Source organism: Coenobita brevimanus, chromosome 43 (genome assembly GCF_032717465.1).
Source record: "Coenobita brevimanus isolate Jiangsu-jjx chromosome 43, ASM3271746v2, whole genome shotgun sequence".
Classification (NCBI taxonomy): Eukaryota; Metazoa; Arthropoda; class Malacostraca; order Decapoda; family Coenobitidae; genus Coenobita; species Coenobita brevimanus.
In genome coordinates this window covers 31,262,953-31,280,904 of record NC_136996.1, presented here as the reverse complement: position 1 = coordinate 31,280,904, position 17,952 = coordinate 31,262,953, and positions in this window count along the sequence as shown.

The following is a 17,952-nucleotide window of genomic DNA, read 5'->3' as shown; positions in this document are numbered from 1 at the left end:
TGTGTGTGTGTGTGTGTGTGTGTGTGTGTGTGTGTGTGTGTGTGTGTGTGTGTGTGTGTGTGTGTGTGTGTGTGTGTGTGTGTGTGTGTGTGTGTGTGTGTGTGTGTGTGAGAGGCATTATGCAGGTAAATAACCCTAACCACCACTAGGATGTCAACTCTCAAATGTCCTATATGGCTGCAGTGCCCTAACCCAGTGGATCACCAGCCATCATCTGGAAGGTTATCACCAAGCATAGCAAAGTATTTCCTAGGTTACAGGAAAACATTTGGATCATCACTCAGTGTAGAGCCACTGGAAAGTAATAGACCCCAAACAGTCCAGATCAAAACTGGAGCAGAACATACCTGCTGGTGGTACTGTTCCTTCTTTAATGCTTCATTCAAAACGTAATCAAACTTCTGTTGGTGGTTTTCTTGAGCAATGAGTGCCTCCTGCAGGGCCATCAGCTGCTCCTTAATGACTGCCAGGTCTTGTGGGTGCATAAGTGGGTCCTCCAGGTAGCTGACAGAGCTTCTGCCTGGAGTGGATGGAGTCAGTACAGACTCCTCCAGGACCTGCAGTGTTTCTGACAGTTTACATGAGATGTCCCATGGGGTTGATGGCTGGAGGATGGTGCTGGATAGACGTCGTACTGGCATGCCATCCCCTCTCTCGGCGTCCTCTAACTTACAACGGAGGTACTGCACCTAAAACAATGACAATTTGCAGGCACTTCTACCTTTGTATGTGGCTGGTGAGTTCTCAACATCTTTATTACAATATCCTTTTTTAATAAGTGCTATCTCTATATGACTTTATACCACTTATATATATATATATATATATATATATATATATATATATATATATATATATATATATATATATATATATATATATATATATATATATATATATATATATATATATATATATATATATATATATATACTGTATATATATACTGTATATATATATATATATATATATATATATATATATATATATATATATATATATATATATATATATATATATATATATATATATATATATATATATATATATATATATATATATATATATATATATATATATATATATATATATATATATATATATATATATACTGTATATATACTGTATATATATATATATATATATATATATATATATATATATATACTGTATATATATATATATATATATATATATATATATATATATAATATATATATATACTGTATGTATATATATATATATATATATATATATATATATATATATATATATATATATATATATATATACTGTATATATATATATATATATATATATATATATATTTACTGGAGGAGATTGGCATAGCCCTCATCAACACCATCTTCACTAGAGATGCCTCCTAAGTTGCAATAATAATTCTGCTGACAGCAAAACTAAAATATATAAAGACATCACCCTGACTAAGGGGCTAAAACAGATTTGCTGAGAACAGTGCACTAAACTTGATGTCACATAGTCATGCCATCTGGCTACTAACCCATCCACCTTACTTAGTCTTCCAAAATGCTAAAAACAAAAGTTCCTCCTTGTAATGCCATCCCCAAACTCCAGACTAATAACTTTTCACTATCTGTTCACTTTCCTATTTCAAATTGATACTTGACAGATTTGTCCCAAAGGCATTTATGAATCATCATCATCATCATCATCATCATACCGGTAACCTTATTCTGCCATAAAGGAGTAGTAGAAAAGCACAGATGCAGAGCTATTAGCAGTGCCTACATCCATTCGTTCATCATTGATGCCTTTGATATATTTTGCTTTACTTCACTGGCATTTTTACCATACATTTTGTTACAGTAGAAACCAACACACCACAAGTAGCTACATAAATGCTTATACCACAACAAACACTGCATAAATTATATTCCCTGACCTACCTCATCTTGCAAAGCATTTAGTTTATGCTCTTCATCAGTTCCTTTTCCATCCAGCTGGGCATGTAGACTATCTGGTATCTGCAACTTGTCAACCACACTTTCCTCCAGCGTCTGTTTCTTGACTCGGGCTTCACGCAGTTCTCTCTCCAGCTCCTCAATCTTGATGTTTGCCTCATTTACAGCTTCTCTCATTCTCTTCACCTGAAAGTAAATTCCACAATACACAGTACCAACTGCATGGAAAAATTCGACATCTTGTAAAGCATCACTGATTGACAATAATGAAGACTGCCTGTAAAATATCTTTTTACACAATAACATGGACAGAATTAATGCCACTGTTGGATATGAGGCTAACCTCAATTTTACTCTCTTCATCAATTCCTTTTCCCTCCACCTGGGGGTGTGGACTGTCTGATGTTTCCATCTTCTTGTTCACAGTTTCCTCCAGATTCTGTATCTTTTCTCGGGCTTCATTCAGTTCTCTCTCCAGCTCCACAACCTTTAAATTTGCTTCATTCACAGTTTCTGTCATTTTCATCATCTGAAAAGTCACAATGTGCATTAAGAACCTGGCCTAGTTCTCAAATTCAATCATAAAGTGGCTAATATATATTTGGATGTGAACAGATATCATTATTATTGGTCTATGAAGCTAACCTCATCCACAAGGCATTAAGTTTCCTCTCTCTGACACTTCCTTTTAAATCCATTCATTTGTTCATTAGTTTCTGAAGGGTCCAACATGCTTGCATGCGTCGGCCTTGGTCACCTAATGGCGGTTCTCCATGCTACTCAATCTCTGGCAGCTTCCCTATTCAGTCCCTTATTCCTGAGGTCACACTCAATGACCACGTCACAGGTCTTTTTCAGTCTACCTCTCGCAACCCTATACCTAATATTAACATTTCTCACTTTCTGCACCCAACTACCATGCTCAATCCTCTCCACATGCCCAAACCATCTCAATCTGCCTCTCCTCATCACAACATCAATACGCTCCAGTCCCATCCTACCTCTCAACTCATCCATCGTAAACCTAGCCCACCGAGGCCTCACACTCAGGGACGCACTGCACATTCACCTAACCACTGTCATTTCTGTATGTCTCAGCCTGAGAATATCCTCTTCCTTTATTGCCCAGGTCTCACTACCATACAGCATTACACTCCTAATACATGCTGCATACAAAGATCCCTTGGAATGGAGGGAGAGCCCTCTCCATGTCAGGTGAGGCAACAGCTCCCTGAACTTCTTCCAACCACTCCTCACTCTAGCCAGAGAGGTAGCTCCAGCCCCACCTCCAGCACAAAACATGTCTCCCAAATAACAGAACTCTTCCACACACTCAAGAGATGCACCAGCAGGTTCAATCATTTCATGCCTGACAATCTCCAACTGCTCTCCCCGACACACCACACATATGAAATCAGCATTACCTCACAGTCTACCTCTAATACCACTACTTCTCCTATGCACCCATTTATTACAGACACTGCACAACATGGAATTGCTTCCCATGCCTTTCTGGCAAATCATACATGACCATTCTCTCTCTTTTTTGACAGTACTGTCCCCAGCCCTACATAGCATCACTTTTGTTTTATCTGCATTTACACCTACGCCTTTGTGCCCCATACCATCTCTCCACTTCCTAAATCTTTCCTCCACCACTCTTTCATTCTCTGCAATCAACACCAAATCATCAGATACAACATCTCCCACAGTTCATTTCTGAAGTCATGTGCAAGGGCTTCAAGTACCATGATAAACAACAAGGGGCTTAAAACTGACCCCTGGTGCACACCAATTTGCACAGAAAACTCATCACTCAAATCTCCATTCACCCTTACCTGGGTGTGAGCACCCACATACATGGCCATAACCACCCTTGAGGTATGTAAACTGTCTGACATTTCCCTCTTCTCATTCACACTTTTCTCAAGCACCCACATCTTTCCTTGGGCTCACTCAGTTCTCTCTCCAGCTCCTCAACCTTGGCACCTGCCTCACTTAACCCCTAAAAGACGGGCATCGTAATGTTTTGACACGCTCAGGACGGGCATAATCAGCAGGTGCGATACGGTGGGGGATTTGTGGGGAGGGAGGTGTCGAGGGGTGTAGGGGTTGTGGGGTGGTGTGGGGATGGGGACTGGGTGCTTGAGGGAGGTGGGGATGGGGGTGGTAAGTGGGGGTCAGGAGGGGGGTGGAGAGGAAAAGAGTGGGGGTGGCAGTGGGGTTCGAGGGATGGGGTTGTTTGGGGGTGTGGGGGGTATGGGGATGGGGGCGGAGGAGGATAGGAGGTTGGGGTAGTAGGGATAGGGGAAGGGCAGTAGGGGGTGGGGGATAGGGGGTGGTGTGGGGATGGTGGGGAAGCAGTTGGGTGATTGGGGGTGTGGGGGATGGAGGTGAGGGTGGGGAGGGTAGGGGTGGTGGGTGGACGGGGGATGGGGGTGAGGGTGAGGAGGGTAGGGGTGGTAGGGGGCTATGGAGGGTGTTGGGGGATGGTGGGGATGTGGGGGCGGGAGGTGAGGGTGGGGGTGGATGGCACGTGGTGTATGGGTGTGGTGGTAGGGGGGTGGGGGGGTATGACCGCATGGGCAGACACCCGTCTTTTTGGCCCTAGTACACTTGGAGAGAGTATTCAGACACCCGTCTTTTAGGGGTTAAGGTTTCTGTCCTTCTCATCTGAAAATACATCTGTACTTTAGCAATTGTAGTTTGGATCCAAGATCTTTGCAACACAGTTCTCTCTTATGCCTTGTTACTCTGCTCTTTCTCCAAATCCTCAACCTCTGTATCTGCTTCATCTAAAGTGTCATTCTCATCTCCTGAAAAATAAAACTTGTGTGCATTAACAATTCTGTTTTGGTTCTCAAATCTAATCATTAAGTTCTCTCACCATTACAGCATCTACGTGGATCTGTGGCAGCAAAAGGCTTAGGCTGTGCATCTTCCTCTGTGATGTTGATAGTGTAAAAAATTTTCTAACATTAATTTTTTTGTCTCATTTTGCAAGGCTTTCTACATAACTCCATGTGTTGGCCTTCTTCACCTGATGGCAGCCCTTCATGTTATGCTAACACTGGCAGCATCTCTGTTCAGTCATTTAATCCCAAGATCTTTTGTAAGACTTCATTTCAAGGTCTCTTAGGTCTACCTCTTGGTACTCTATCCTCCACAAACACTCCTAGATATTTTCATGCAATTTCCATCCTCCATTTTCTCCAGCTGTCCACACCACATCAATCTCCACCAATGCATCGCATCTACACAAACATATTCTGTACCAAGGATACAGCTGTACATCATACCTCCTCCAGCTTCTTCTTCAGCTCCTGAGACTCCTGCTGAGCAGCTTCTTGTTCACTCTGAGCTCTCTGTAACTGCTCTTCCAGCTTAGTCACCATTTCACTTGATCTGAAGTGTATATTGGAGAACTGAACTGTTGAGTTATTATTACTCAGTACTTGCACATTAAGCCATCATCATCCTGACCCATTTTCCCCTGTATTCATAAGGCAAAGTGAGATCCAAAAATCAGAGAAAGAGAAAATACAGTTCGGTAATATAACCATTATCTGGGTTGCATAGGTTTAATGACAAATGTACATTAATGAAAAACTTTCAGCTACCAATCACTGTAGAAAAAAATACAATTAGATGGCTTAGCAAAAGTTGAGAAAATGAATATGACTCAGGTGGTGAGAAAGGTAAATGTGAGTGAGTTTGAGAATAAAAGGTAGTGTGGTAGGCTGAGAACTGTCTGACAGGCTTTGTGAATGTATAAGAAATGCTATAAAGACCAAGGAAGCCAAAGAGTTGATGAATGACAGAAATGGATGAAGATGTTCAGTATGTATGGAGTTCCATACAAATAAAGGATAATACCTCCCTTATAACCAGGCAGTCAATGAAATGGTTCTCCCTCAAAGGTGTTACAGCACCGACAAGATTAAAGTTGGTGCCTATGAGGTGCAGATGAGAATTTCTAATTCCTGGATGATAAATGAACAGATGTATATGCCAATTAGAGAACTCAGCTATTTTTGTGTTTTCTTTTTCCAGTTTCTGGAATCTAACCAACCCATAATCAGAAAAGAATATAATCATGACAAAGGCTGAAAAGAAAATTATTACAAAATATACACACTTTCCTGTACTTTCACATCCTTACAAAAGGAACTTCATATCTATTAAAAAAAAATAAAATAAAAAAATAAGACTGTGATACACTGAAACACATCCCTGAACTAAAATGAAGGCTACCTGTACTATAAATTAAATACATACTGCTTGTGACCCTTGGCATCAGCACGCAGACAAGACATCTCCTTCTCTAGCTCCAACAATTGCTGAGACCGCTTCCTCACCTCATCCTTATCGCCTCTCTCATATGATGCTATTTCCTGCCAAGCATCCTGTAAAGATTCAGCTGTTATAGTTCAGTTACCTTAACCCTTAAAAGGCAGTCGACGTTCCGGAACATTCGCCAAGGATAAGGCACTCAACGTTCCAGAACGCATTCCTATTCTGCAGGCCTAATATATGCCAGGAGTGTAGTGTGGATCTCTGTATCGATTGCTTCACAGAACACCACACACTGTAACATATTAGTGTGAACCATTGTACATAATACAGTATTTACATACATAAAATTATAACTGTACAGACCTATGATAAGAACAATTTTACATACAGTATATATAGTGTGCAGTGTTCACAGTGCACCTTGAAGACACATAACTGTGTAGATAATTTAAAAATAATATATTTTATTCTACTGTTACAAATACTAGCAGATAACAAGGCTCTGTCTGCCTGCTCTGTCGCATGCCAATAAGAGAGATGTTGACATGCCACCACCCCTCTCTCTCACCACCACCACCCACCTCATGTGCAATCTGAGGTGAGTAACATCAAATTCTTTGTTTTCTCAGCTATTCTTATCCTTATATACATGTTTTGCCTGATTTCATAACACTTTATTTTTTCCAAAATAACCCGCCCCAAACTGATGTAAAATTGGAAAGTAGACTGCCATTTAAGGGTCAACTTGACAGATTTTTGTCCCTTTGCAGCTTACAGTATTACACATAGGTGCAGAATATAACTACAATGGCTGTACATCCTCTCCCTAGCACCTTATTTGACTAGCACCATACTCAAAATGCTAATCTCTTGTAAGATCTCAGCATTCTAAATAAGATGTCAAATTAACATCAAGTTAAAATGAAGTAAGAATAATATAAGCGCAGACAGCATATCCACAAACAGGGTCAACCAAAACCTCTAGCCATACAGCATCCTTCATGAACCACCACTGGATATCCTTACCGGTGAAACTCCCCATTCTAGTGTGAGACATGAGTGTATCTTGCCAGACTAAGATGTGGCCAGCACCTTTCCTGCTCATAACAAGACAATTCACCAACAATCTACTGTGTCCTCACTGTAATGCAGGCCTCCACACCACGTTTATCTTATCCACCTCATTTTTACAACAGACATTCATTCAACATAACCTTATAAAAGGTCTCTGGAAGCGCCCAACCAGAGTGGTTAGTTTCCTGCAGTCCACAAAGTTAACATCCAGAAAGGCTTGGGACAACAACAACAACAACAACAACAAAAGCAACTTGGTTTGGCTGCATACTTACATCTAAACTTCTTCTGATATCTTCCTCTTTCTTCTTCTGCTTCTCAAGTGCCAGTTCCATCATTATGTCGAAATCCTGACGTTCATTTTCAAGTTCCATTACTTTGGTCTCTTTTTCCTCCTGTTAAATAGAAGAAATATCATAATCTAGACCTTCTCTTGGTCAGGACAACTCTAGTAGTACTGGTATAGTATTCTATTCCAACAAATGCAAAAATTTTTTTATTTACTTAAAAGCACATGATGTGCTCTGCTCTCTCATGAATTTCCTCAACGATACATGGTCAGGGAGGTAGTTTCTAATAATTTTCATGCTTCTTTTGTTCAAACCATCACTCTTCTCTACATCATCATCAGTGTCATCATATTTCATTTCTTTATTCAAATGGATGAACTAGAATGATCTCATAACAAACCCTTCAATATAATGTATTTTTCCTTTCAATCATTCCACCACCAGATGATTTTATTAAATATGAAGAGGGTATCTATACTTGATTTTTTTTCCAGCTGATGATCCACTTTCGTGAATGTGGCACCTGCGCACTCCTGCCACATGATTGGTTGGTTTCAGTGTCATTCCTGAAGTATCATACTTACAAAAAACAATTGCACCTTACATTCAAATTCTCATAAATGCTGGTTTGCATTGTCATTGTACTATACAAACAGACATGAAACGAGTATGTATCTGTGCTTCACCCAAGCGGACAATGAATTTGAGGAAGTTCAATTTGAATTGAAATACAGTATTTATTGTTGTAAATGGTACAGGCACCTGGTGGTTTAGTGGGTAATTACGGCGCTCCAATCGGATTGTGCCGGTGAAGGTTTATATCCAAGGGGTGATTGGGGTTTATTGCTCAAGTAACGCCAATCAGGGATAAGTGAGGCTGGTCACTCTCATCTTAAATGTTGGGACCAACTTGCCTAGCCCTGGGTTTCTACACTCCTCATGGGGTAACGTAGAATTGGATGATGGATGGATGGATGGTAAATGGTACAGAGTTGTTGCATCTCTAATAAATCTATCTATCTATCTATCTATCTATCTCTAATAAATAAATATATATCCAGTATACTTACGGACACATTGCATATACTTATGGATAATATGAGCAGAGGTATCGAAGCAATGGAGTAGGTGTGATCCATAATAAAGTCTGACATCTTGCGAGATGAGACAACTTGTTTTTCCTGCCTGGCCGTCTCTTGTTTCTCCCCCCCTCCTCTGTAGCGACTGTTCATTCGCCTCCCTGTTTCCACCACTTTACCACTATCTATCTAACTATCTACTGCCAGATGCCATAATCCCACAAGGGGTGGCCATTTGACTTTGAGTTATTTGTTTTACGGGGAGGGGCACTACAAAACCGCTAATTTACTTAGAATGGTACTATTGTCTAATGTAACAAGTGCCTAAGTATTAAGACACCTTTTATTTGCACTCTGTACCTTTTACAACAATAAATATTTCAATTCAAATTCAACTTCCTCAAATTCATTGTCAGTTTGGGTGAAGCACAGATACATACTCGTTTCAAGTCTGTTTATATAGTACAATGACAATGCAAAACAACATTTATGAGAACTGGAATATAAGGTGCCACTCAGGGATGAGTGAGGCTGGTTACTCTCATCTTAAATGTCAGGACCAACTAGCCTAGCCCCGGCTGCCTATGCTCTTCTGTGGGGCGGCATAGGATTGGATGATGGATGGATGGATGGATATAGCTACAACAGCCAAAGTACAGTACTGTATGTAAAATTACAGAAAAATAAGAGGGCAAATGGTTACCAGTTTTTTCTTGAGGGCCTTGTGTTCCTGTTGCAGTTCAGCGAGTTTAGCCTCATTAGAAGCTCTTTGTAGAGTTTCTTCTCTAAGTTCCTGCAGCTCCTGACTCAGAGAGTGGACCTCTTGGCTGCGCTGTGAGAGGCCACGATTGGCATCCAGCAATAACAGCTCATAGTCGTGCAGAGACTTACGCAGACATTCTTCCAAGGCTCTCTCTCTATACACAGGTACACTCTCCTCGGACTCCCCACCAGCCACTGCCCGATCATCACACCTGTCAGTCTCTGGACCCTCTTCTTCACTCTCTCCACCCTCGAGTGCCTAGAGAGAGACATCACCATCATCATTATGAACTTCCTCTCCCACCTAAGGATGGGGTTAGAAGATCCAAAAAACAAGGAACAAGTATATTAGTGAAACAATTACTAACAGAATACCTACTACCTGTTCATCACACTTGTCACTCCACTACCTCCTCTTATTCCCTTAAGACCACAATTATTTCAGGCATAGTACCCCTCCCCCAGCTGCAATTCAGGGATGTTGATTGTGTTCTGGTTAAAAAGGAAGACTTTACACACCTGACAATGCAACCCGCACCTCCGTAGGCCCAATGGCTACCACAAAATTGCACATCAAAGTTTTTAAAAAAATTATAATAGTTAGCCCTCAAAAACAATCTAAAACATGAAAATTTTGATAAGTACCTATTTTTCTTACTGAAACAGGTCATTTCGAAGTGTTTTGTCACACCAACCATGAAAACAGGTGTATGTAGGTGTGGGGAGATTACTAGGCTGTGGGGAATAGGCCTATACTGTAGGTACAGGGGTTGGAAAAATAACCAACTTTTTGCATGAAAAGAAAGCACTTCATTTGTATGAAAAGAAAGCACTTCAGTGCGTTCTGTAACATATTGGCGGCCTGATACCTCTCGGGGTTCTGTAGGGGGTGGGAGGGTAGTGAGGGACAAGGAGGGAGGAATGGGGTGGGGTTCGGGGGGGACACAAGGCTAGCAGGATGGAAGAAGGGGCAAGAGTGGGTGAGAAGGGACACAGGCGGTGGAGGGAGGAGAGATGCAGGTGCGTGGAGGGGTGGAAGGGTGATGGGGGACAAGGAGGAAGTGAGGGAGTGGAGTAGAGGGTGGCACCGACGCAGCCCAGAGGGGGGTGCCTCCCCACTGCCCGGATTGGTCCGATCCCCCCTCCTGCCACATCAGGGCTGTGTTCTCATTGGCCTGGAACCATGTACGTCATAATTGGGGCGGAGGAAGTGCTCCGCAGTTTTTTACAAGCGCCACTCAATCAATGCAATTAGGCTATTTGGCATAAAACTCTCATCGCATCAACTGATGCAAATTAAGCATTAAAGGGTTAACACTCTCCACCCACAAACCAGTAATAGCTGTATCAGTTACAACTGTGGCATGAGAAAACAGTACCTAATGTACCAGTATGTGTTTTTAAACAATGCAGATGGTTAGACCTGTACAATGGAGCTAGAATTCCTTGGGCTTGAACATGTGAATGAGTATCTGGCACATATCACTAAGCATACTGCTGACACCTTACCCACTTCCACTTCTTCTCTTTCCTTGTTTCCTGGATCCTACCTCATATCCATCATTAGGTAAGCTAAAAATAAAATAGAAAAAGAAAAACTGACTGAAGATTATCATCATGACACAACAATGACAACAACAATGATGATGACCATGATGGTGATAATATTATGATGATAATGATGATGTGGAAAAGTAATTTAGTGCTCTTCTCACCAACACCACCTTTCTCACTCACATTGTCTGTATATGTTTGTCTATCTCCTAGTTTGGCATCAAAGCTCTCCTGCAGCATCTGTATTTCCTTCTTCTGAAATTCTTGCAGTTCTCTCATCTCCTTCTGCCAATCTGAGAGCCACTCATCGTTCTTCTCCAGCCTCAGTTGCAGGTCGTGATTCCTTTCCCTGAGTATGTGTGCTGGGGTCCCTGGGAGGCTCTGAGGGGAGCTCAGAGATGAACTATAGCCTCGCATTGGAGTCGCTGAATGGGTAGGAGTGAAACTGTAAGAGAAAATTAAATATTTCTTACAACATTGGAACTCAAGCAAAAATTATAATATCATTTTCTAGTGCCCAAAGGTTGGAATGAAACTGTTGAAGAGCTTGAAAATTTTCTTATACAATAGGAACTCTGGGATGAACTAGATCTTGCTTTGGAGTCAGTGAATGGTTGGAATGGAACTGTAATAAATTATGGAAAATTTGTCAAAACATTAATCCCTTCAATCAGGTAACATTTTATAATGTTGATTCTTGAGGTGGAGAAACTTTCCATCCATTCACCTGAAGCAGTATTAACTCCACATGGCTCACTATAAAGTTATGATTTTTTTTTTTTCCCCCCCCTCCCACATCACTGGAAGTAGCAGTCCACCTGCACATATCACAGAATTAAGGACTGACTGAAGCTACTATATATGACCTGCAGAAGGAAAACATACAAAGACACCACAATCCAGCAAAATTTTCTTCTATACTTACATTTTTTTGGGCAGCAGTGAGTCTTCCGTCTGGCATGCAGCTTCACACGTAAATGGGGGTGGGGATGGAGTCACATCAAACTTTACTCTTTTTCGCCGCTTTACAGTGACGTTGGAGAGTGCTGGTGATTCAAATACTGTCTCGATATTCTCTAATTTTGACTGCTCTGCCAAGTCCAAATTGTAGCTTATGTCTTGTCTCCCAAAATCTGTTTAATATACAGCAGATTATCTACAGCTCTACATCATTTTCACAGAACTCCTTTGCAACAAGCATCATATTCTTGTGTCAATCTTCACAACAACTCAGCATTTAAAATGAAAAGATTGCAATTTTAAGCCATGTTAAAGTGGTGAGTTTAAAAGATAACAAACATGAAAATATTACAAGCCACATACCATCTGAACTGACAGAACAGTCCATAAGTGAGTCCGATGATTCAGTAGATGATAAAGAGCTACCTGGCCACTGTTTGCTGTGTTCAGTCCAGGGAGGCAAAGTTGGCTCCAGGAATTTGTGGTCCATCTTGAGTGGCCCAAAATGGACTGGTCCTATACTGGTCCGCATGGCTCGGAACATAGCTGGTGCAGCCCAGGTTTCACGACGTGTCTTCTTTTTCTTATCCTTTGAAAGATACATGACATGCAAAAGTGTGGATGGTTATGTCTATGAGGTGGAGTTAGGATTCCAGAGGCTTAAATGGTGTGTGAATGACTGTGGTCCCTTTCACCACTCATGCTGTTTGATTAGTTTTCCCTCTAATGGGCCTTTTCTTGCTCTCTGAACCATACCTCACTCCATCCTTGGCTGAGAAAAAGAGGCTGCTGTGATGATGATGATGATGATGATGACTGAAAGATACTGCAATGTTAGATGGAAGGGGTTGAAGGAATAACTAAGTGATGAGGATGGCAGATAAAAACATGTTTTACTCTGGATCTTCTTCTTCTTATCCTTTGAAGGATACTGCAGTGTTAGTGAGTCGTGATAGCAGTGCTGTTAAATATTCATACAAAAGGGTTACAGTCAGTCTGCACATACAGTCTGGCATGTGGTAAGCAAAATGCTACATTAGGGGAAACAGCTTTAAACATATTTAAGTCAGAGGCTAAACCCACAAAAAATACATTGGGTTTAAAATAAGCTTATGGTGATTCAGGAACTGCTCTAAGTAAATGATAAGTATTAATACATCAACAACTTAATTATAAACAAATTTAACCCAAACTGCTTTAAACAAGGACAATGTATTCTGGCCAAACTACCTACTGTAATTATACAGGTTGCATTAAATACTGGAGGAACATCCCATTTCATATTTTAAGGCTCAAACATGCTTGCATGTATCAGCCTTGGTCACCTAATGGCAGCTCTCCATGCTGCATGATCTCTGGCAGCTTCCCTATTCAGTCCCTTATACCTAAGGTCACACTCAATCACCTCGTCCCTGGTCTTTCTCAGTCTGCCTCTTGCAACCCAACCCCTAACATTAACATTTCTCACTTTCTGCACCCAATTATCATCCACTATCCTCTCCTCATGCCTAACCCACCAATACACTCCAGTCCCATCTTACCTCTCAACTCTTCCATCATAAACCTAGCCGACCCAGGCCTCACACTCTGAGATGCACCGCACATCCACCTAATCACTGTCATTTCTGTATGTTTGAGCCTGTGAATATCTTCTTCTCTTACTGCCCACGTCTCACAACCATACTGCATTACATTCCTAACACTTGCTGCATAGATAGATCGCTCAGTGCGGAGGGAGAGCCCTTTCAATGTCAGGAGAGGCAACAGCTCCCTGAACTTCTTCCAACCATTCCTCACTCTAGCCACAGAGCTAGCACCAGCCCCGCCTCCATCACAGAAAATGTCTCCAAAATAACAAAACTCCTCCATACACTCAAGAGACACATCAGCAAGTTCAGTTCCTTCATCATTATGATCATCATCATCCAGACCTCCTTTCCCATCCTGGGGCAGGGTGAGGAGTAGCAGCGTCCAGACAGCCCAAGTCTGTCCAAAGCAATGGGCATGCTTTCATCTAGACAGCCCAAGTCTGTCCAGTGCAATGGGCCATGCTTCCATTCACTCATCATTCAAGCCCCCAGAATCCTGGCTCTATCTGATAGGCCAAAAACATTCACCACATTCTGTAGCTTCATATAAACATATTCAATAGAGTCAATCTGGACGCTGCCACGTTAAAAATGGGTCTCAGATCCCTGATCATGCACTTCTTCTCACAACATTTGGCTCTCTCTTGTATTTTGTTTTTCTCTTGGAAGGAACAGTTTTGCAGGCTCATTGCCTTTGGTTCCTTCTTCCTCACATAAAAAAAATAAAAAACGTTTGATCCCTTGTCAGTCCCATAGCCTCACCAATTTCCATACCTCTCTTCCTCACACAATCAGCCACCATATCCCTCCACATTCTTCTTGGCCTACCTTGCCTCCTCCCTCCTTCAAATTCGCTCTGATGTACATCTTTCACCACTCTATTGCCATCCATTTTCTCCACATGACCATACCATCTCAGTACACTCTCTTAAAGTCTGGTGTCCATAGACTTCCTCTCTCCACATCTTTCACATATCATATTATTCCGTATCCTATCCACTCTCTGCACTTCACATACATTCCTCAGCAGTCCAACTCCACTGCTCTTACTATTGACTTTTCATTTTCATGCCACACCATAGTCTCACATCCATATGTCAAACCTGGCACTAACATTCCTTCATGTATGCCTCGTGCAGCTGCAACACTCTAGCCTCTGTTACTTATCAAGGCCTTCATGGCACCAGCTACTGCACTTTCCTTCCTTGTGTCACTCTACCTTCCACTTCTTTTGCACATTTTCCTCTCTTTCTATCACTGTACCCAGGTATCTGAACCTCTCACCAATTCCAGTCTCTCCCCAATCACTGCAACATCACACTGGGAGTCACCTTCTCTCTCAATAACCATCACTTTACTCTTTTCTACATTTACTCTCAAGGCATGACATTCACAAACATCTACAAAACTCTGCACTAGCCTACCAAGTTCTTGTCCAGTACTTGTAAGCATTACTGCACCATCAGCATACAACAAATTTGAGAAATTCCATACATCACCATTCATTACCAACGCTATCCCTCTCTCCATTACTCATGTTTTTACTTCTCTCATCACCCCATCCATAAATATACTGAACAACCACAGGGACATCACACAACCATGTCACACGCCTGCACTGATCGTGAACCACTCACTTAGATGCCAATTTACCTTACACATGCTTCACTACCATCATAAAATCTCTTGACAGCACCTAGCAGCTTACCATCTACACCGTACATGCACAAAACCTTCCACAATCCTTCTCTATCTACTTCGTCATATGCTTTTTCCTGATTCATAAATGCCATAAACACTTTTATAACAACTTACTGGTCCTTTTCCAGTGTCATGAGGAAGACTAGACACTACAAGCTTAGCCTTCAGTTCATTTACTTTGGCCTCTAGTTCTTGATTTCGGCGTGCTTGTTCGTCAAGCTGTTCACGGACCTGAAAAACACAGCACAGTTAAGTACTCATTATATATTGCCCTCCTTGATGCTCATTTTAGCAGTTAGTTCAAGTAATTTCAAGAAAACTTCCCTATTAATTTTACACTGCTACCTATAAAGCTAATATACCAGCATCCCCCAGTCTGCAGTACTAGCTGCATGGAAAAAGTTGTGATACAGTACAGTAAATTCTCAATTATCCGTCGTCAAAATATCTGGCCCAACGCAACATCCTGCATGTCTGGCTTGGCTTGGAAACAATATCCAGCAAAATTATGCAATATCCAACACTGAAATGCTATGTAACTGGCACGTCTATGCAATATCTGGTGTTGAGGTGTATCAACCGGCTCATAAACGGTAGTAACAAGCTGAGTATTATTGTACTGTATCATTACTTTAGTTTATTTTATGTTTAATTTTCATCTTTTACTCATGGAAAAGTTTTTAGGAGAGAGGGTCAAGATGGAAAGGAATGCAATACCCAGCTCAATGCCGAACACTGAGTCCATAGGGAGTACTAATACAATATCTGGAATTTCACGATATTAGGCTTAGGGCTTTGCTGAAATGCGCCAGATAATTGAGTTTACTGTATTTGAAATACACATCTAACTTATAACACAAACAGTCCATACAGTAGCTATCAAATTTACACTTGCTTCACACCATATAAGACAAAAATCAACTACCTTTCATCCCACACACTGTGACGATTGTCATATTCAACTCCTTAGAGCTGATGGCATACTTTTCTTTATATTCAGGCTACCTTCAAATGATTTTATAAAGGTTTAGGGAGACTTTCTGGGTTGGAGTGATTAGATATACCTCTCCATTAACCCCTTTAATATAAGAAGGCTTGCATAAAATGAACAAAATCATTTGGTGGTATACAGTAATATAAAAATATCATCATAAAGAACATGTTAGCTGAAACCATTCTTGCTATCTCAAGATTATTTTATTTAGATTAGGAAAGGCCCTTCACATGAAGGGTTAATGAAGGTCATATGTAACCCTTTCAGTATTCATTAAAAAAAAAGAAAGAAAAAAATCTAAGCTGAATAAAAGCCTCTGGAGACAGTGCATATGACATCCTCTGGTCAAATACATGAACCTCTTCACTGTGATGACATTTTTCTATTTCCAATCATCAAACGATTTTATTCCCATGAGGAAGGATCTCTCAAAACGAAGTTGTTCGCATGGACATCCATTTACCTCGTCAGTTCTAGAGGTCCTTCCAAAGCTGAATTTAGCTGTCTAATCTATCTTATCATTCAATCCTTTACTACACTGGTCAACCGCCAAAATGGTTCTCAAACGTGAGTACGGTATGTCCCTGACTAATTTGATTGCACAGATTTCAAATCTGATATCCATTTTGCGCTATCAGACCAGGTTTCTTGAATATCATGTGGAAAACACATTCAGTGTAGCATAACTCATCTCAGCCTTGTAACATATATTGAGGCACACACAGATAATATTATGATGATTTATGGTACTGTACAAAAATATGGAAATCCAATGAACATTTTATTAGCAAGCGATGACGTTCTAAAAATACTTCTGCACTTTGCTTTTCCGCTTGTTCAGCCGACTCTTTTCACTTTGTAGCATCCAGCAGTAGTCGCACATCATTTTGGTACTGAATCGGCCTTGATACCTGCTCTTCATTATAGCAATGTCTTGGTGAAGCCTTTCACCGTGTCGTCACTGATGTCTCCGAAGTTATCTGAGAGGAAATAAAGGTGGGAGTGAAAGAAATGAATCTTCATGGACAACCATGAGCCTAAAGCTCAAAAACTCCGAAACATGCCTGCCCCAATATCTTCGTAGTTGTCTGCACGATGGTTTCCAAGGTAGTTCTGTGAGACATTCATGAATGATTCCCATGCGTCCCTCTACAGCAGGTTCAATGCCTTGACGAAGTCACCATCATTAACCAGAATGCGGATCTGAGGCCCATTCCAGATCCCTGCTTTCAACTTGGCTTCAGATACCACACCACCAAGCTTCACAGACAAGTATTGAAGCCCAGCACCCGTTTGATCCATGGCTTTTACGAAATTTTTCGCCAAGCCCAGCTTGAGATGCAGTGGAGGCAAGAATATGTTTTCTGGATCCACAAGGGGTTTGTGAAGACAGCTGAACCTTCCGGGTGCATCTTTTGGTCTTGCTGGCCATTCGTTTCTTACATAGTGCTCGGCATTAGCTCTACTGTTCGACAAGTGAAGAAACCACATGTGCTTTGTGTAACCGTTCTGAAGGCCCAGAAGTACAGTAGATTGATCAATTTGAGGTCCCTGTATATTTCCCACTGATGCTTCTCATACTCGATAGTGGAAAGCACAATCTTCACAGTTTCACAGCTCTCGGTCATCTTGTTCGTGTGTGCTATTGGCACGGATGGAAGTCGATCCTTGTTATGTAGGAGGACTGCTTTCAGAATGTCTTTTCCTGAA